This window comes from Pelobates fuscus, chromosome 12 (assembly GCF_036172605.1).
Source record: "Pelobates fuscus isolate aPelFus1 chromosome 12, aPelFus1.pri, whole genome shotgun sequence".
NCBI classification, from domain to species: Eukaryota; Metazoa; Chordata; class Amphibia; order Anura; family Pelobatidae; genus Pelobates; species Pelobates fuscus.
Window position 1 is genome coordinate 45,631,174 of NC_086328.1, and position 22,799 is coordinate 45,653,972.

At 37.4% G+C, this 22,799-nt stretch overlaps 1 pseudogene; it reads left to right on the forward strand.

Moving 5' to 3' along the window:
- Positions 1–2,186: 2,186 nt before the first annotated feature.
- On the forward strand, positions 2,187–5,541 carry LOC134578479 (L-lactate dehydrogenase A chain-like; annotated as a pseudogene).
- Positions 5,542–22,799: the final 17,258 nt, after the last annotated feature.

Consider the following 22,799-nt stretch of genomic DNA (forward strand, 5'->3'; position numbering starts at 1 on the left):
TGATTATTAAATTGCAAGAGTGTGAAAATAAAGAAAGGGCTATAAAATCATACAAGATGCTAAGATATCCCTTGAAAGTTATGAAAAAAAATTATTACAACATAAATTGCAGAAATTCAGACGAGACACTCTAGATTATGAGCAGGATCAAATCTATAGCTGGAATGATAAGAGATATAGACAGGTTAGAACAGTTCGCAGAATAGCCACTGACAGCAACTCAAAGTATGGATAGTGATAATTTCAGGACAGGTCCATCAGGTTCAGAGAATTGTTTAGGGGAAACATCAGGCCAAAGATAACCCAGAGGAGTTGGAGAAAACACCGTAACACAGAGACCACCCTCACAGAGATACCTGGGGCGAACTTGACAACAGAAACGTTGGTTGTGGTGAAACCAGCCTCGCCACTGGGCATTGGAGAAGACTGATTGCCAGCCTCCTGCCCTGTGACTATGGCCCCATGTTAAAATGCTTGATTTTCCCCTGCAAAGACCCGAAAGCCGGGTCATTCTGTACTTTCCCTATGTGAGCAGTGTTACCCCAGATAGCTATGCCATGGAGCCCAATCGTATAACGAAAGACTATGTGAAAGACTTTGGCTCTATGGCAATTGAACTGTATGTATGTGATCTGAGCACCAGTCATAATGTGCACTCAGATCTAAGCTATCTGGGGATATGTTGAATGTATAGGTTTTATGCATTTTATTGTATTTTGCTACCATGTGGCTAATGGAGTTTTGCCTCTGTCCTTGGAGATAATTGGATTACTTCCCAATTATCTCCAGGATATCAGACTCTGTGGAACTGGTTTTGGGCAGAAAAGCCATGCTTCATTTTGTCAAATAGGACTTTCCCTTAACTTTTTAACCTCTGGATGGAATTTGCTGAATTTTGACTGTTTATAATTAAAGTGTGCTGAGTTAGAATATGTGATTATGTTTGTGGCATGTATATTTTGGAAGTTAATTATATTAACCACTGTGTTCAGTAATCATATCACAGGCAGAGGGGAGGATTTTGTGTGGGAGTGAGTGTGTATTGTACGGATTGATTGGTTGTTCTGTAAAACCCTGTGGGCAGTACTAAGTTTGTGGATTGGGAATAAAAGAGGCTGTATGTGCCAGTACAGTCAGTTCTGCTTGACCTCAAAATGAAGTGTCGTCTCATTATTGGGGGAATTGGATTGTATGCTGAATGCCAGGAGTGTAAGCTGATTGTATGCTTTTCCTGTTCAGCTGTTTACAGCATTCATATGCTTGAGAGCATTTGTATGCTGCCCGGTGTTGGTGGTTGTGGTGTCTGCTGCAGTGGAGTCCTCAGGAAGCGCTAGGAGCATCCTTCAACGGAGGTACCCAGTCGGGGTGCCCATCGATCTGTTAAATTGGTTATTAACATTTCATCTAAGGTTCTATCGGCTGCCCAGGTATGGAGTTTGTGGAGGTGTTTGAAGGAAACAGACACTGGATTTTGATTTACAATTTTTTTTTTTTTATAAAAGCTTTTTTTCATTATAATGCAATATCTTTACCTACATCTGAAGTGGAAAGCTCCTGGCCTGATAGAACCAGATGCATAGTGGTGAGTAAATGTAGCCCCTCCCCAAAAAAATCTCCGTAGAGGCATATGTAAAATTGGTCTAAAGAGATTAACAAATTGGATTGGACAAAGAAAGAAATTATTCAACCTTACAAGGGCTGAAAAGCTAGCCCTCAGTTAACTACAGAAGGATGTGTCTCTGACCATGAAGCCGGCTGATAAGCGCGGAGCCTTGGTCATGGACACATCCAAACACAATTTGGAGGTCATGTCACAACTCTCGGATGTACAGACATGTTATAAAATACCTATGAACCCTACTGATGAGATTGCACAAGGCATTATTGATATTGTCGAGGATGCATTTAAAAAGTGTGCAATTAAAAATCTGAGAACATTTCTGATAAAAGAGAATCCTATTGTCCCTTTATTTTATGTATTACCAAAAATCCACAAGGATTTAAATAACCCACCCGGTCTACCGATTGTTGCCGGCACATAATCTGTGTCAATCCTTCTGGATTCCTTATTGCAACTATGTGTATCCGGCACTCTGTCTGGCACTCTGTTTTATATTAATGATACTGCAGATTTCTAAACTAAATTACGCAACTTTGAACTGGATACGGTGTCCTTTCTATGCACAATGAATGTGAGCTGCCTGTACACCTCCATCCCTCATGATGGGGGTGTCCAGATTGTCATTGATGAGGTACAGCGGGAATTTGCTATCAATCTCCTCAAAGCGGTTTTACATGAGAACAATTTTTTATACAATGGTGTTAACAACTATAAGGCACTACTATGGGGTCTATTGTAGCCCCATCGTATGCCAACCTCTTCATGTCTTCCTTTGAGGAAGATTTTGTCTACACTAATCCACTATTTAGTTTTTTTTTTAACTTTGGCAGATATTTTTTTTCTTCCCACTATTAAATTTACTATAGAGCATGATCCTTCACGGATCCACTTTTTGGATGTGTAAATCGTGAAGGAATCAATTAATTCAAATGTGATGTTTTTTCTAAACAGACTGATAGGAACGCATATCTTTATTTCTCATCATTCCATCCGCCAAAACTTGAAGGTCTACCATACTCGGAGGATGAGACATTTGAATGATGGGCAGATTGAATGATGAAGTTCAATGATCGGGTTATCCACAGAATGTACTGCAGTAAGATAAAGAAAGTGTTTTGCACCCGAACAGTGGAGATAAATGGACTTTAGTTTAACTACCGACTTATTTTCCAAACCTACTAACTCGAACAATCTACTCCATGCTAGCAGCTTCCATCCATGAAAATTAATTCCATACAGTCAATTCGTAAGAGTCTGACAGATTGTCAAAGTTGAAACCCTCACTGATACTCTACTTGCACAGAGGTAACAAATGTTCACAGAAGGGCTACAGATACAACCATCATTTGCTACAGACAGCTAGCCTCAAAATGAAGTCACTGAAACTGTAAGACCTTACAAACAAACACAGAACTATGTCCAAAAGACTACCATTTAAGAGTAACCTTTCACCTCAGGTTCGAAAAATAATTTGCAATAATTGGCACATCTGCCAAATGGTAAAGTATGTTGGACACTTATTCAAGGACCCACCTGAATTTGCCCACTAAAAAGGTTGCACCATAAAATTTGGTAGTTAAAGCCGACTTCTTCACTACCCAAATTCAACTCTTTCTTTCCAAACCAGTTCATAACCAGTATCTGTAGTGGGGTTATCAAGGGTGACATTTGCACTCATCCGAGGACACGCCAACAGATTTAACAAAGGTTTTTTCACCTGTCAAACAGACTGATCTATCTCCTGAAGTGTGTGCAACTTGGGCTTTGTAAATACAACAATTAATGCATTGAAGGATCAAATTTCACAACATAAAACATCTTCCAGAGGCTTGTAGAAAAACATGTTATATGCTTAATTTAATGCTAATAAATTGAAAGAATTTGACAATCTGAATGGGAAGGGAATCTATTACCAGGCTAGCACGAATCTAGTGATCAAAGAGGACAAGAGTGGTTTAATGGTAGTAATGAATACAGAACAGTATGTGGATAAGACTTATAGACAACTAAAAAAAATGCCTCCTAATTTAAAGCTGCATTATAATCCCACTTGTGAATATTAGAGTTCTGCCTTTGCTGTGAATGTTAGGATTCTGGATGCTCAGTTGTGTATTTGGTGCCTAAGTGTCCTGTATTTCCAATGTCCCATTATTTACCAAAGGAACACACAAGGACAGAAAATAGTAAAGAAAGACCTGTTGTGGCTGGTATCGGATCACTCAATGAGAGATGAGTAAATTGTTTTAATCTATTTACAACATTTAGTTTAACAACAAGATTGTAATAGAGGGTGTAAGCCAAATTGGTATGGCATGTGCTGTCAGCATCCTTCAGAAGGAATTAACAGATGAGCTTGCACTGGTTGATGTCTTTTAAGACAAACTTAAGGGCAAAATTTAGTTTTTTGTTGTTTTTTTAACAGTCAAGATTGTAACGGACAGATTATTCTGTAACTGCCAACTCTAGAATTGTAGTAGTAACTGGTGTGGTGTATCAGTAGAAGACGAGATGTGTCCTAACTTGGTTCAGAGAAATGTCCACATCTTTAAATTTATTATTGCTCAAATTGTGAAATACAGACCTGAATGCATCATAATTGTTTTTTTCAAATTCAGTAGGCATCCACACCTATGTTAGAAACTGAGTGGCCTGCCTCAACATCATAGTATTGGAAGTAACTTGGACTCTGAAAGGTTCCGCTATCTGATGGTTGAGAGGCTTAGTATCCTTCCTTCCATTTTCCATGGCTATAATTTAAGAGCGTATGCAGATTCCAGTGTGGAAGTCTAGAGTGGCAATAATGTTGCTGGTGTGACACTTCAGTCACTTAGCTAGGCACTGCCCAAGACTGAAAATTGAAAGGTTTTCACACGCAAGTAGTTGACAGTGCCTATGATAAAATTGAACTTGGAGGGACACACTAACTGGGCTATTGGCTTCAGTGTGGCATATCTGGAGGAATCCATTGTGAAGAACTTGTCAGGAGTCCATCCAATGTCTACAATGGTCAAGGGCATGTATAGCATAGACAAATGTTTTCCTGAGTCTACCAAGTGTACTCAATGCAAAAGGTCTGGTGTCGGTCATTAACCAAAAGATAAAGGATGATGAAGTTACCCAACTGCAGAACAGTGCACACATTTTGTGCTCTATCCAGAAAATAACTAAATTATTAGTAATTCAAATGTTTAATAGCCCCAAGTTGAACTTTATGGATTTTAGTATTTTTTTCCCCAACCTAGACAACTATGTTACTATGTATCCTTCAAACCTCAGATGCTAAACATTTATCATTGCATAATTTTTATTAGTCTAATAACTATATTTGGATTACATTAGACAGTGCTTCACTTTACCCCATGAAAAAAGAGCTGAGAGCGATATAGTTTTATCTGGATACATAGTGATTATAGCACACTGGTTAGGGATTTCATCATGTATGTGGTTGAGTATCTATTACCCCATATTGTTTATTTTATAGCCCAGTTTTTTCTTCAGATGTGGGACTTTACCTGTTGGTGGGTCAGTCTATTTGTTTCTATCTAGTATGCATAAATTACCTGATTTCTGGATAGAAAGGCCAATAACAATATAAAATGTGGTTCAATACATTAAAATGATAATTTTGATTTTAGTTTACATTAATTTTTAGTCCTAAAGACTTGGATTTAATCCTGTGGACACAAAACGTTAGGGTAGTCATGAATACATTAAGAAAATAATTTTATGGTAACATTTTTGTTTTGAGTCATCCAAAACATGATACCGGGGATCCAAACAGGACAGTTCTTTCGATTAAGTAACTATACAGATTTTGACTAAATTTTTGGCCTTTTTAGAGAAGGGTTACCCCTGTTAAAACAATACAACCTAAAAGAACTATTGAAAGATCAAGATCACGGAAAGTTGGTATCCAATAATCAGATAGTCAGGATAGCAGTAATCAGCCTTTTTTATTTACTACTTATAGTCATAAATCCCAACAATTCTCAAAAGGAGTTATGTACGACTGATTCTTACTAACCTCAAAGTACAAAGGGGTTCCACACTTTCAGTATGGGCTTAGATTCACTCTACAGTACCATTCCCTATAATGTTGGCATAGAGAACACTGACCTTTTTGAAGAGAAAACTCAATCCGATATTCAAGCTTCTTCGCTTTAACATGCTTGTGTAAACAAATCAAAATTGAATGGGAGATCTTAATCCTTTGAACCATATTGACAAGTTTATAAAGGAATGGGACCAAGCAGCTTAACTAACTTCATGTACATATGTAAATATAAAACAGATCGGATCAGGTCAATACCGATAATAATCAAGGAGTTTAAATTATTCAGAAGTTTAACTCCATGTCTAATTTTTAACAATTAGAACTACAATTGAAAAACAATCAATCTAGACAAATTTTGAATAAATATAAAAAGGAAACACTCCGTTCCTCTATGATAATCATGGTTATAAAAAATGGTGGAGTATATACGAGGTTTAAAATTTTTTAAAAACTCTACGCAGAGTATGAAAGCTCCAATAAAGGCCATGACCTTACACAAACTACCAAATATCTCCAGCCCGCTTAAGCATTTTCAAAGCAGGATTCCCTAAATAAGACACCATTTTCTTTGAGGATGTACATTGCATAAATCTCCCCAATTGCAATAGGAAATTAAAGTGGCAAGAATGGATTTCACAGTAAATAAGTTTCAGTGCATTCAAACACTGGTAGAACTCTTCCAGGTTTTTAGTTTACTATTCCACCTGCCATACATTGTTACACTCTCAGTCTCATGAGCATACTGAACACTGCCAGTGTCTCATCAGTAGCTCGAGATTGATATATTGAGATTGATATATTTCTTGGATACATTTTTTGTGCAGATATTGTCAGGTTATTACTGTTTCTCTATTTTAGGATACAGTTTTTCTACTTACTTCTCTAGGCATTGAGAATTCTATATCGCCTAGTTTTATTACTCCCTTTTCCTTCCCCCCCATATTTTTCTTTCCCTTCTATTGACTACGGTCGCATATACTGCATTAGACTGTTAGCGATAGATAGGGTTATATGATTATGTATGTGTTTGTGCTTATTTTCTATACAATTTTGTATTAATAAAGTATTTTTAACTGCCTTACCTACTCTACCACACATAGTTATATCTACTATCTTGAGTGACAGACTCTCCTCTCTATTTTCTTTTTACTTACTTCAATAGGGTTACCCCCTCATCTGTCCTCTTGGACACATTATCTGGCCAACTTTGCTTTGTTTATATATTATTCCCTAAGGTTTTAATACCATTTTGGCCAATTTACTAATACTACTGACCCTTACCAATTTTCAGTAGTGAATTTTTGAATAGTACTGCAGTGCCAATCTACCCGAATGACTGACCTTCTTGATAGACTAGGAGATCCTAACCTAGGTCTGGAAGAAATCACTGTTTTTTCTATTAACCCATTCACTTCTAGTGTGGCTACCAATGATAATATCAATACGGCCTTTTTTGATATCCAGAAATCCTACCAGGACCAGATTAGAAGTTATTGGGAACTCACAAGTTTAAAACAATACTTGGAACAAAAACTAGTCCCTCAAGGATTACGTCCTGATATTCTATTGCCCGACAAGGTCCAGATGGAGGAGCAGCTCAGTGAATGGAACACCATTCTACTGGACTGCTACTTTAAATTAATGGACTTTTTAGTAAAGCTGGAATCGTTGAATTTTGAAACAACTAATTCAAAATGAAAAAAATGATATTGCCCTAATTAAAAATCACAAAACAAATGACCTGTACATCCAGATGGAAAATAAACTACAACTAAACATCAACAACTTTAGACATCATCTAAAAGTTAAAAAACATCATAAGTTCCAGAGGGACTTTAAAGATTTTAAAAACAGTAGTGTCTTCAGGCAGTCTATAATAGGTACCCCAGGCGCCGAGTTAATTCCCGTGGCTCATCATGTGGCGAAACGGATTGGTCCGATCAGGACCAAACATCACAAACTAGACGCAGATCACCACATATACGGAATTTTGACCGTAGGAGAGATTTCAGTTCCAACTCAACCTCTAGTAAAAGTATTTTAAAGAACACAGATAAAACAGTGTCTTTTCTTGATATTCCGATTGCTGGTGACACTAACAACCCTCAAACCGCCACTACTCCTTTATCGAATCCTTTTTTAGATCAGGAGCAGCCCAGACAACAACGCGGACGTTTGAGGGACAGGGACCGATGGGCATACAAGACTCAGACCCGTACATCCAGACAATAGTCTCCAATAAAATAGTGAACCTATCAGATTTTCAATTATCAAACCATCATCTTACCTTGCTGAATCGAGGCCTCTCTTTTGTCCCTACCCCTACTTGCAACAAGTTCAATTGGTCCAAAGATCTTAATCTATTTGGCCGAAAACTTGCCTGCCAAAAAAAGACCAATTAACTGCTAATGAAATGGGTCTCTCTTTACAAGACTATGAACTTTCCAAAACCCTTGACAATCTGGTAGCTGAGAATGATCTCTCAAGACCGCTTACAGACCTAAAACTACCTAGCTATTTCACTCCAAATTTTGCTGACACTCCTCATGTTGACCTTTTTGTTTAAATGTCTTTGAACGAACTTGAAAATACAACTGACAGCCTTCGGAGTAAGTAATCTGAACTATATGGAACGAAAGGCTCTATCAAATCTACAACAACAGACAGAAGTTGTCATTAAACCAGCTGACAAAGGTGGTAATATAGTTCTCATGAACCGGTCCGAATAGGTCACCATGTGCATGGCACATCTCAGTGACTCTTCATATTACAAAACCCTCCCGTCAGATCGCACGAGCATCTTTATAGGTGCACTAGAGACACTCTTAAGTGACGCCCTGCATGAACAGGTCATTAATCAAGATGAATTTTGGTACTTATTACCACACAAAAATCCCACTATTTCAACATTTTACTGTCTGCATAAGATACACAAGGGTACCCATCCCCCTCCAGGCAGACCCATTGTATCTGGAAATAATTGTCTTACTGAAGCTTCCAGCAAATTCATTGATAAAATTCTTCACCCTTTGGTCCTTACTTTACCGTCTTATCTACAGGACACCAAATCAACACTCTTAAAACTACAGGACATGACAGTTCCACCCTATACTATGCTGGCGAGTTTGGATGTGGTTGCACTTTACACTAACATTCTCCATGAGGTAGGCTTACGAGCATGCAGATTCTTCTTGGACAATACTGCATACAGTGAACCCCAAATTAAATTCATTCTAGCTATTTTGGAGTTTACTCTAACCCATAACTATTTTGTCTTCAATGGCCAGTATTACTTCCAGATCTCCGGGACGGCCATGGGAACGGCTTGCGCTCCCACCTACGCCAATTTATTCCTGGGGTGGTGGGAGCTGTGTGTCGTTACGACATCTCATTTTGACCACTTCCATCAATATATCCTGAGTTGGTACAGATATATTGATGACATGTTACTCATGTGGTCCGGTTCCGTTCACGTCTGAGGAATTTGTCAAATCTCTCAATGACAATGATATTAATCTAAAACTCACGCATGTCAGTCTGGTCTTCTTAGATCTTAAGATTCTGCTACAACAAGATGGAACTATCCAAACAGAACTGTTCAGGAAGGCCACCTCCACTAACAGTCTGTTACACTGGGATAGTCATTACCCGTATAAACTAAAAGCTTCCATCCCCTATGGACAGTATTTACGAGCAAGGCGTAACTGCTCGGTTGACCAAACCTTCTACAATGAATGCCAAATATTAAGATCGCGTTTCAAAGAACTTGGCTACCCCAACCGAGTCTTAAAAAGGGCATTTCAGAGGGCATCTGATGTGGATAGAAACTCAAGTCTCCGCTCTATCAAGCCTAAATTGGAACAAATGGCCCCACGCTGTATCGCTACTTTTGACCAGGGATGATCAGGGACCTATGTCCAAGATTCTTAAGAGGAATTGGCCAATATTGAAATAAAATAAAAACTGGGTGCTTAAATAGGGTATAAGGTGTATTAGATTGCTTCACACTCTGGTATAATTCCCAATAAGAGATAGTGTGTAGTAATTAAACCTTTCACCACAAGAGTATGGGTCCCTAAAAGAACTAAGACAAGACAAAGAAATAGTTATAAAGCCGGCAGACAAGGGCGGGGGGATAGTCATTATGGATAAAGAATACTATCTCATGGAGTCGTATAGATTATTGGGGGACACAAATACTTATCTTAAACTACCTAATGATCCAACTAAGAATATGAAAGATACATTTTCCACTTTAATAACTAAGGCATATGAAACAGGTGTTTTAAGCAAATCAGAGAGAGTATATTAACAGCAATTTTGAAAAAATACCTGTATTCTATTTCCTCCCCAAGATCCACAAGAATATCAAAGAACCCCCCCGGCCGCCCTATAGTCTCAGGGATTAATTCTGTCTCCTGTAGATTATCAGAGTATGTGGACCAAATGCTCCAACCATTAGTACAAAAAGTACCGTCATATCTAAAAGATACCACAAATATCCTCCAGATATTAAATGATATCACTTGGGAGGATGATTATCTTTTAGTCACAGCGGACATGACCTCTCTATATACCAGCATTAAACATCATCTAGGTATAAGAGCAGTTGAGCATTTTTTAACATCTTCATCTTTATATTCATCCATGCAAAATAATTTTATTTTAGAAGCTATTACTCTCATTCTAGAGAACAACTATTTTTGATTCCAAGGAGACTTATCTCCAAAGATGCGGGACAGCCATGGGCACCAAGTTCGCTCCCAGCTATGCCAATCTCTTCATGGCTCTACATCAATTTTTGGATAGTCTTAATTCCAATGAATGGGGCATTAGCCTTACTTCCGAATCAAGCAATCAGGAAATTCATTTTTTGGATTTATGTATATATATATATATATATATATAAGAACATAAAATAAAAACTAAAACATACTTTAAACCAGTGGACGTAAACAACTATATTCAACACACTAGTTGTCACTACAGTCTCTGGCTAAATAATGTACCCAGTAGCCAATTAATCAGAATGAAGAGAAATTGCACGGATCAGTGTACTTTCATGGAACAAAGTAAAAAAATTGTAGATGATTTTAAGGAAAGGGGCTATAATGAAGAGATTCTAAATGAAGCGGAAAGAAAAGTAGCAATACTAGACAGGACAGAAATTCTGAAGTATAAAGTAAAGAAATGCACAAACATTAATTCCGATGTCCCTTTTATATGTCAGTATTCAGGAAAGCATAACCAAAAAATCCGAAACATTGTTAAGAACTACTGGCCAATACTAATGGACGACCCTATTCTAAATAATATTCTTAGCGATACACCAAAGATTATACATAAAGGTGTCCCCAATCTAAAAAGGATTTTGGTGAATAACGTTTTGGATGAACCTAAAAAACATGGCAGCTTTTTTCTAAACCAACAAAAAAGTTTTTTTAGATGTGGATCCTGCAATGCATGTACGAGAACACAAAGTAGGAAAGAACAAGTTAAAGAATTTAAAGTAAAAGAAACAACATACAAAATTAAATAAGGGATTACATGCAACTCCAATAACATAATATATATGCTCACATGTACATGTGGGCTAAACTACATAGGTCACACAACTAGATCGTTACATGTTCGCATAAGTGAACATATATATAATATTAAAAGACAATATGAATTGCATCAAGTCTCTTTACACTTCAAACACCATCATAAAGCAGATCCAACACAACTAAGTTTTATAGGGATTCAACAAGTCCACAAGACCTGGAGAGGGGGTAACTTCAACGAAAAAATTGGAAAAGCCGAAATGAAGTGGATCTTTGAATTAAACACCATGATTCCACACGGCCTAAACAACGATTTCGAATTATGCCACTTTTTAAATTAATTACCAGTTTACTACATTTTCCATAGAATATCCCAATCCTTCATTGCCCTATCTTTGTTCCATCTACATACGATCGATACATACTCTAAATGTTCAACATATGGTCATATACATATGTATATCTCTAACTCTAAAATTATGCACATGCAACTTTCCACTGGGAACTATATTCTCTGCACTGACTTTTATAAAGTTCACATTTGGGATAATTAAGTTTGCACTTAAATGAATTATTGAAGATGGACTTTGTCTTTATTTGAAAAAAGGAACGATGAACTAATTCTTGTTTGAGACTAACTTCTTTCTTTATATTTTTTCTCCAACTACATGCATAATAAATGAAAATTATATGTTTTAAGGGAAGACACCTCCATATTTGTATACATGTTTATATATATGTATCTAAACTAGGAATGACAAGCTAGGACTCTTTAGTATGTATGTGATTTGTATTTTATAATATGCTTTTTCCATATATAGCCTATGCATATAAATGCTACTACAATAGATGCCATATTTACCACTAATAATCTTTTTTCTAAAGATTAAGCAAAAGTTGTACTTCGATACTTTATAAATAATGAGTTAACTTTAAGAAAAAAAAAGTCAGTTTTTGTTTAAAAGAATTAAAAAACTGACCTATGAGAACATTTTCTCTCTCTTTTATAACATTATATAATTTCTGATTGACAATATTGATATAGGTTGCATCAGAGTGAATCACAGCTGTTTTAAGGTTGATATTATAATTTTTTATTGATGGTTGAATGTAATTACGGAATAACCAATCATGGGGGACATTGCCCTATATATATGCCCATAACCAACATGGCGGTTATGAGCACGTCCTGAGGAAGCCGCAATACGGCGAAACGCGTTGACGTCACCAAGAGGCCAGTTCCTCCGTTTAAGGAGGAACTGTACAGATCCTAATGACTATCAAGATCAATCATATAACCTTATGCAACAATTTATTGATAAAGGTTATGATCCTATTTTAATTAAGAATGCCAGAGATGAAATAGGCAGAAGAGATAGGGTTAGAATATAAATGTAAAGAAATAAAAAAGGAAGAACATATCCCTCTTATCCTTAATTTTAGCACTAATAACAGACCCTTATGCAATGTTTTTAAAAAGAACTTTGCTAAAAGAGGATAAAGATCTTTTACCATATTTAGGAGATAAACCCCAATTCATTTTTAGAGGAGCAAGAAATTTTAGGCAAATTTTAACAAACAGTTTTTTAGATAAAGAAAAAAAGGAAACCAGTAACTTTTTAGGAGGACAAGTGGGTTTTTATTATTGCGGAGATTGTACTGGATGTAGATTAAAAAAAACTTTCTCTTCGAATAAAAATCCAGAAGAAGAATATAAAATACATTCATTAATCACCTGCAATACAACAAATTTAATATATCTCCTAACTTGCCCGTACGGTTATCAATATGTGGGCAAGACAATAAGAAAATTAAAAGTTAGAATAGGAGAACATAATAATAAGAAAAAATTAACCACAGTGTTTCCAAACATTTTTTAGAGCATCATAATGGAAATCCAGAAGGTCTTCAGTTTATAGGCATAGAAAAGATAAAAGTCCACTGGAGAGGAGGATGTAAAGATAAAATTTTAAGTAGAGCAGAAATGAGGTGGATGTTTAACCTCAATACCCTCACTCCTGAAGGCCTTAACGTGGATTTTGAAACTACCTCTTTTTTATAATATGAATTTTTAGAAAATGTATTTTTATTATATGTATTTTAAGGTCTTTTTATGGTCCATTTTAATCATTCATATATATTCTCTTTTTTATTCCTGTTTTATCCCCCTCTTTTCATATTGAGTTTTTATTTGGTTTTGTTATATTTTTAACCTATGGGATTGTCTGTTTTTAATATACATATTGAGATATATGATTAAGTTTTTATTATTATCTATAATCTTTATTGTATAAACGAGTCCAATATTAGAAAAGTTTTTCTTATTTAATTTCCAAATAATGGCATAAAGAATGGATAAATACATATAAAGTGAATGCCCTCTATACTGTTTATTTATATTATGGACATGGTCTAAAAGACAAGTAAGAAAAACTTAATTCCGTTGACCGGGACCGGAGCCTCTGCTGGAACGCAAAGGGAATTTGACCGCTGACCCGGAAATACCCCGTGACACACAACGTGACCGGAAGCCGGAAATCAAACGACGACGAGTAATAGCCGGAAACCGGAAGTAGACCGGCGAAGAAACTACAATGCGCGCCCTTTTTTAATGTTTGTAAATGTATTTAAACGCCAAATTTGGTTGATTACACAGCACTTTGATAAAGACCATAACGGTCGAAACGCGTTAGTGCAATACTTGGAGATCCCATTATATGCTTTGTTAAATAAAGTTTGTTCCTGCATTTCCTGACTTGGCTTTTACCAATTTGTACAAGGGGATTTTGACAGAGATCAACTTAACCAGCACTGCGGTCTCCACGACATTATTATAAGGCGCTTGAAGTCTGAGCCGCTGTTTAAGGCTCAGCACCACGTGAGTGGACAATTTTAAATTAATTTTAATTGTTACCATTTTATACAGGCTATACTATGTCCTTTATTTTATATTTTTAGGACATTCAAGTTTGATGGTAATATTGCCTGTTTTATATATTTTACCTGGTGTATAAATACTTGCTCTCACCATACTACTTTTTATGTTGTCTTATACACTTTCTGTGTGACTTGGAATGATTCACATTTGGTGATTTGAGCACTGTGTATCAATTTTTTCCATTTTTTGTTTTATTAGTACTGTATATTTAATAGAAGAGAAATATAATTTCTATAAGTGTTAACCATCTACACTACTATTGTATATTTGTTTCTCTCTTTTTCACATATTACTACATCGTCTGGAGGAACCTGTATACCAATATAAAGTCTGTATTGTACTTTATTTTTATCTTTTCCTCATCCTCTACAGAATTGGCCAATATTATTACACAATCCTGTACTATTATCCCTCCTTGACAGCACGCAGACCTCGCAATCTACATGACCAACTGGTTCACAGTTATGTATCATCTCCCTCACCCGCCACTAACTGGCTATCAGACATCAAGGGCACCTACAAATGCGGTAATTGCAAGGCCTGACAATTTATATTACCTTCAAAGTCAACCACCTCCACACAAACTCACATCACCATAACAACAAATGCTCTGGTGAATTGTAGCACCACTAGAATCATCTATTTAATCACATGCGACTGTGGAATCCAATACATTGGAAAGACTTATCAGCAATTCAGACGCAGAATCTTACAACACGTAGCGTCTATCAACAACATCATTACACCAACTCCAGTGGCAAGACACATTCAGAACTTCCATGCTGGCAAATCTGACTGTTTAAAATTTCAAGCAATTGAAAAATTACTTCCCAATCCTAGGAAGGGTGATTTTAAGTCTTTGTTACAAAAAGAATCTCAATGGATTTTCTCATTTAAGTCCTTGGCTCCTCTTGGTCTAAATGAGGAATTCAATTACACTGCATTTATACATTAACCAGCCATCACTTTAGGGTTTTCTCTTATCATTTATTATGAATATTGCCCTCTAGGCTTATACCTTAAAATCTATGTTCTAGTTATCCTCACAACTAGTGTATGGCTTCCAAGATTGGCATTAGTACTATATTCATTAAGTTACTCTTTCTCTCATTGTAAATTTATGCAGTCCCTTCACAATATTGTGAATTACTAATACAAAATGCTCCTATGATTTCCCCTTTTAACCATTCTTTATGATTTTGTTACATGTTTTCGCTTTTTGATATATTGCCTAACTTTCAATTAGCATTTGTGACATCATATCTCTTATGGATAACCTAAGTCTTAGCCATTGTACTATAGCTATTGAAAAAAACAACCCCTATTTTCGAGCACCTTTTCGGCCACCATACCAGTGTTTTAAGCCTCCTCCCCCCGGACTCTGACACAGCCAATGAGCTCTGCGGGCGGGCCTTTTAAACCTTAGCAGCCCGGGAGGCAGTTCCCCCTGATGAGCCTCTAATCCAGGCGAAACGCGCGTCGGGTGTCACATAGGCTATCACTTACATGGTAGTGATACATTCCCGGCCCCCCTCTCTACTGAGAACTATTCAGCACTGAGAAGTTATATTTGTTTCTATTACTGTTCCTGGGGTGTTACTGGCGCTATCATACAACCTCCCTGGAACTTCTTTGCATTGCTGACGGCTGACAGCCATTCTCAGCCAGAGCGCTTAGCCGGATACTTACCATGGTACTGATCCAGATCGTTAGTTTCTGATGTACAGGATTCCTTTACAACCTCGTATTTATTTAGAGCTACCTTACTCTAATACCTCCTTTCCATACTCTTTTTTTCTATATCTAGTGCCCATGAAGGCACTATTCCATCTATTACTCACTCTTTCACCTTTCATTACTGTCAGGTTACTATGTCTAATTAGGGACTTCGGGTACTGACCACTGTAGCCCCCGTCCCTAGTATTACACAAGTAAATTGCTGGTGGGAGTCTTATGTTGGTATATTGTCACACAACTTACTTTCCGTGCGGATTGTGCACTCTTGCAAGTCACGTTATAAACTGACTATCCCCAACTAGAGCTACTGTCCGTCGCTTTACAGTATCTGGTAAATACAAATGGGAACACACAGAGAAGATAGAGAGTGAGAAAAAACCCTCTACCACTCTGTGGGACAATAGTGCAGCGCTGTACAATAAAATCAACTCACCCTATCTAAGTTGATTGGACAATTTGACTCGGTCACATATATTTGCATGTAAGGGGAGACAAAATAAAGGCTGTATAGTGCAGAGTTATCACAACCAGTGGGTAAGGTTAAATGCAAAGTAATACACTCACATGCTTGTGAGCCTTTTTTGGAAAACAGGCTCTAAAATCCTCAGCAGGTATGTTTTAGGGTAGCATACAACCCCCTTTTCCACTCTCCTCAGAGGTAGTGCTTCCAATATGCGTTATGAGGAAAGGAGACACAAAAGAAATATACGCTCTAAGTGAGATCTGTGTATCCAAAGCAAAGCATAAAGTATAACAGAATATGCTCACCTGGCTCAGAGCCTTCCAAAACTGGCTCTGAGTATATAAGTATATTGTCAAATAAGGGTGACAACTCCCTTGGAACCGGGCAGAAACTGGAGACTGGATCCAAATAGTAATAAAAAATGCACTGAAAAGTGCCAAATTTAATAAGGTTAAGAAAATAAACACATTAAAATTTCAAATAAAAAGTGCATGGATCCTCCGATACGCGTTTCACCTATCCTGTAGGCTTTTTCAATCGGCATAGTCTTTCTTCCTGGTTCCGGTATTTACATCATCGTTGTGGCACGCCCCTTTTGGTTTTCGTCCTATTGGGGTTTTCCGGTCCGTCTAGCTCCTCCTTCTTACAGCTAACCTTCATATAGTTGATTTCCTGGATCATTGTTATGTTCCAAGCGGGTGGGCGGAACTACATTCCCCAGAGTACCTTGCGGCTGCAAAGTTCTCTCACTTCCGGTTCGGCAGAAACATAACTCCCATCACACTCAGCGGAATTTTTATTTAAATATAACGAAAAAAGTCCCAGATTCAGTACAAACTCGTATGATAGTCCATAGAGAAAAATGGGGGAAAAAATGTTACCATATAAACAAGAATAAATTTACAGTTGTCAAAAAGGACGAACAAACATGACTCCATAACCCAAAGCAACTTATTTAGCTGGGTCAAAATGTTGATATATAGAACTGTTATCTCAGAAGTATATAAAAAATGTGTATACTCAAAAGGTAAAAAATATGAAAAATATGTATACAGTGTGTCAGATATACAATAAGGCAGAGGCAGAGGTGCGGTGGATCACAGAAAATGACACAATTCAAAGTCTGCGTTCAGACCCTGTGGGGCCAAAGTGTTCAAATCAAAAATCCACTGCATCTCTGCCTGTCCCATTTTTTTGATGACATCATCTCCCCTCCAGTTCAAATGCACCTTCTGGATTGCAACAAAAGTTAGGCACCGTGGGTCACTACCATGGTGTTCTTTAAAATGTGCCGAAACACTATGTTGCATGAATCCTTTTTGGATATTTCGGATGTGTTCATTTATCCTGAACACATCCGAAATATCCAAAAAGGATTCATGCAACATAGTGTTTCGGCACATTTTAAAGAACACCATGGTAGTGACCCACGGTGCCTAACTTTTGTTGCAATCCAGAAGGTGCATTTGAACTGGAGGGGAGATGATGTCATCAAAAAAATGGGACAGGCAGAGATGCGGTGGATTTTTGATTTGAACACTTTGGCCCCACAGGGTCTGAACGCAGACTTTGAATTGTGTCATTTTCTGTGATCCACCGCACCTCTGCCTCTGCCTTATTGTATATCTGACACACTGTATACATATTTTTCATATTTTTTACCTTTTGAGTATACACATTTTTTATATACTTCTGAGATAACAGTTCTATATATCAACATTTTGACCCAGCTAAATAAGTTGCTTTGGGTTATGGAGTCATGTTTGTTCGTCCTTTTTGACAACTGTAAATTTATTCTTGTTTATATGGTAACATTTTTTCCCCCATTTTTCTCTATGGACTATCATACGAGTTTGTACTGAATCTGGGACTTTTTTCGTTATATTTAAATAAAAATTCCGCTGAGTGTGATGGGAGTTATGTTTCTGCCGAACCGGAAGTGAGAGAACTTTGCAGCCGCAAGGTACTCTGGGGAATGTAGTTCCGCCCACCCGCTTGGAACATAACAATGATCCAGGAAATCAACTATATGAAGGTTAGCTGTAAGAAGGAGGAGCTAGACGGACCGGAAAACCCCAATAGGACGAAAACCAAAAGGGGCGTGCCACAACGATGATGTAAATACCGGAACCAGGAAGAAAGACTATGCCGATTGAAAAAGCCTACAGGATAGGTGAAACGCGTATCGGAGGATCCATGCACTTTTTATTTGAAATTTTAATGTGTTTATTTTCTTAACCTTATTAAATTTGGCACTTTTCAGTGCATTTTTTATTACTATTTGGATCCAGTCTCCAGTTTCTGCCCGGTTCCAAGGGAGTTGTCACCCTTATTTGACAATATACTTATATACTCAGAGCCAGTTTTGGAAGGCTCTGAGCCAGGTGAGCATATTCTGTTATACTTTATGCTTTGCTTTGGATACACAGATCTCACTTAGAGCGTATATTTCTTTTGTGTCTCCTTTCCTCATAACGCATATTGGAAGCACTACCTCTGAGGAGAGTGGAAAAGGGGGTTGTATGCTACCCTAAAACATACCTGCTGAGGATTTTAGAGCCTGTTTTCCAAAAAAGGCTCACAAGCATGTGAGTGTATTACTTTGCATTTAACCTTACCCACTGGTTGTGATAACTCTGCACTATACAGCCTTTATTTTGTCTCCCCTTACATGCAAATATATGTGACCGAGTCAAATTGTCCAATCAACTTAGATAGGGTGAGTTGATTTTATTGTACAGCGCTGCACTATTGTCCCACAGAGTGGTAGAGGGTTTTTTCTCACTCTCTATCTTCTCTGTGTGTTCCCATTTGTACTTTCTCACAATAGTGGGTGATTTTTGGAGCACCCACAAGTGTACTAGCTGCTAATATTAAATAATTATTACACAAAAATAGCGCCTATAACTCACACAATTGTTTTTTCTGTATTTGATAGTATCTGGTAAATGTTTACTAGTTTACCTGCCATACATTGCCATATTCTCAGTCTCGTGAGCCTATTAATACTGCCAGGGTTCCATTAGTAACCCTAGATTGATACATTCCTTGGATACTTTCTTTGCGCAGGTCTTTTCAGGCTACATACTGTTAGGCTTTTATGTCCAAGTAGGTACCACGGGGACTGACAATTTTAGCCCCCGTCACTAGTATTACACGAGCAGAATGCTGGTGGGAGTCTTATGGTGCTGTATGTCCATACAACTGTAACTTCCCGTGCGGATTGTGCACTCTTGCAAGCGAAGTTGAAACCGACTATCCCCAACTAGAGCGACTGATCTTTGGATCAGATTAACCTGTCTGCCGCTTTACAGTATCGGGTCCAGGTTTACTATTCCACCTGCCATACATTGTTACACTCTCAGTCTCATAAGCATACTGAACACTGCCAGTGTCTCATCAGTAGCTCGAGATTGATATATTGAGATTGATATATTTCTTGGATACATTTTTTGTGCAGATATTGTCAGGTTATTACTGTTTCTCTATTTTAGGATACAGTTGTTCTACTTACTTCTCTAGGCATTGAGAATTCTATATCGCCTAGTTTTATTACTCCCTTTTCCCTCCCTCCCATATTTTACTTTCCCTTCTATTGACTACGGTCGCATATACTGCATTAGACTGTTAGTGATGGATAGGGTTATATGATTATGTATGTGTTTGTGCTTATTTTCTATCCAATTTTGTATTAATAAAGTATTTTTAACTGCCTTACCTACTCTACCACACATAGTTATATCTACTATCTTGAGTGACAGACTATCCTCTCTCTTTTCTGTTTATATTAAAAATTAGTTCAAACTTGGTCCGTAAATAGGTAGAAGAAATAGTGATTCATAAGCTCTCCCTCAGATTCCATGACAACCTTACTGATAGAAAATGGAAATCAATGAAGGAATTTGAAAATAATCACATAGTTGTCAAGCTCTCTGATAAGGAAGGAAAGAATTCTATATTGATGGCCTAGACAACCTTCAGCACTGCAGATGTTTTGGACTACACCTCCCATGATGCTTTGCCAGCATTATAGGTGTAAGAGCATTTTGGGGGATGTAGTCCACAACATCTGGAATGCCGAAGGTTGCCTACCCCTGGCCTAGACCATCTGTAAATACTTAATAAAAATAAAGTCTACAATATTGTCTTTTGAAACAAGACCCATCTTCTTTCAAGTAATAGAATTCTGGATGATGGACTCAAAGCAGATCATTTCTAGAAATGAATACTACTTTATATACTAGAAAAATCCTACTAGTTCTACCTTTTACTATCTTATAAAGATTCACAAAAACCTTACATGCCAAAAGGGAAACCAATAGTTTAATAGTGCAAGCCTAGACGTGGATCAAGTACTGTGTGGATTTATGGACTCTCCCATCTTACTTGCATGACACTAATCAGACCTTATTGGTCCTTTGTGAACTAAAAGTACCATGAGGTTCCATACTTTGCAGTACCATTCCCCGTGATACTGGCATCGAGAATATCTTTTTGAAAAGCAGAGGATATGGATTTTGAAACAGACTAACAAAGCTTTTGAGCCTTGTACGATCTAGAACTATTTTCCTCTGCAATAAGCAAACATTTCACCAAGTAAGAGGTGCTGCAATGGGCACTTCTGCTCTTCCTACACTAATTTATCTTTAGGTTTGTACTTTAGGTTTGGTACTCTGACCAAAAGGTCCAAATATAACCAGGCACTTTGGACATTTTGATTGTATGGTTAGGTATGAGTTCATTATTCATTGAATTTGTTGGACTTCTTAAAAACAACTGACTCAAATTCACATTTGAGATTGGAGGGTCTATGCTCAATTTCTTGGGTTTAAACTACAGTCAGATAAATACTTTGCAACCACATTGTTCAAGAAACCAACAGCTTACTTTGATGGGATAGCAGTCATCCAACTCCTTTAAAAAGTAGTATACCTATTGGTCAGTACCTTATGTTTCACAGGAATCGCTTAGTTAATAGAAACATAGAATGTGATGGCAGATGAGAACCATTTAGTCCATCTAGTCTGCCCAATTTTCTAAATATTTTCATTAGCCCCTGGCCTTATATTATAGCTAGGATGCGTGCTTAAAACTCCTTTACTGTTTTAACCTCTACCACTTCAGCTGGAAGGCTATTCCATGCATCCACTTCCCTCTCAGTAAAGTAATACTTCCTGATATTTTTAAACCTTTGTCCCTCTAATTTAAGACTGTCCTCTTGTTGTGGTAGTTTTTCTTCTTTTAAATATAGTCTCCTCCTTTACTGTGTTGATTCCCTTTATGTATTTAAATGTTTCTATCATATCCCCCCTGTCTCGTCTCTCCTCCAAACTATACATAATAAGATCCTTTAGCCTTTCCTTGTAAATTGTATCCTGTAATCCATGAACCAGTTTAGTAGCCCTTCTCTGAACTCTCTCTCAAGTATCAATATCCTTCTGGAGATACGGTCTCCAGTACTGCATACAATACTCCAAGTGAGGTCTTACCAGTTTTCTGTACAATGGCATGAGCACTTCCATATTTCTGCTGCTAATACCGCTCCCTATACAACCAAGCATTTTGCTAGCATTTCCTGCTGCTCCATTACATTGTATGCCTACTTTAAGTCATCTGAAATAACCACCCCTAAATCCTTTTCCTCAGATGGTGAGGTTAGGACTCAAATATGCTTTACTCTGCCCTTGGATTTGTATGTCCAAGATGCATTATCTTGCACTTATCCACATTAAAAGTCAGCTGCCACAAATCATTTGCCATTTGGATAACCCTCCTGGAATATATTAAATATTAAAGAGAATGGGTCCAAGTACAGATCCCTGAGGTACCCCACTGGTGACAAGCCCATGCTTCGAATATACTCCATTGACTACAACCCTCTGTTGCCCGTCACTCAGCCACTGCCTCACCCATTCAACAATATTGGAATCCAAACTTAAAGATTGCAGCTTATTGATAAGCCTTCTACGTGTAACAGTGTCAAAAGCCTTACTGAAATATAGGTAAGCAATGTCTACTGCACCACCTTGATCTATTTTAGTTACCCAATAAAAAAAAATCTATACGATTAGTTTGGCATGATCTCCCTGAAGTAAACCCATGCTGTCTCTGATCTTGAAATTCATGTGGTTTTAGATGTTCAACAATCCTATCCTTTAACATGGTTTCCATTACTTTCCCTACTACTGAAGTAAGGCTTACTGGCCTATAGTTGCCTGACTCCTCCCTACTACCTTTCTTGTTAATGGGCACAACATTCGCTAACTTCCAATCTTCTTGGACTACTCCTGTTAACAATGGTTGGTTAAATAAATCTGTTAATTGTTTTGCTAGTACACCACTAAGCTCTTAATAACTTTGGGTGAATTCCATCAGGCACCATTGACTTTTGTTTTTACTTTTGACAGTTGAAATAGAACCTCTTCCTCTGTAAACTCACA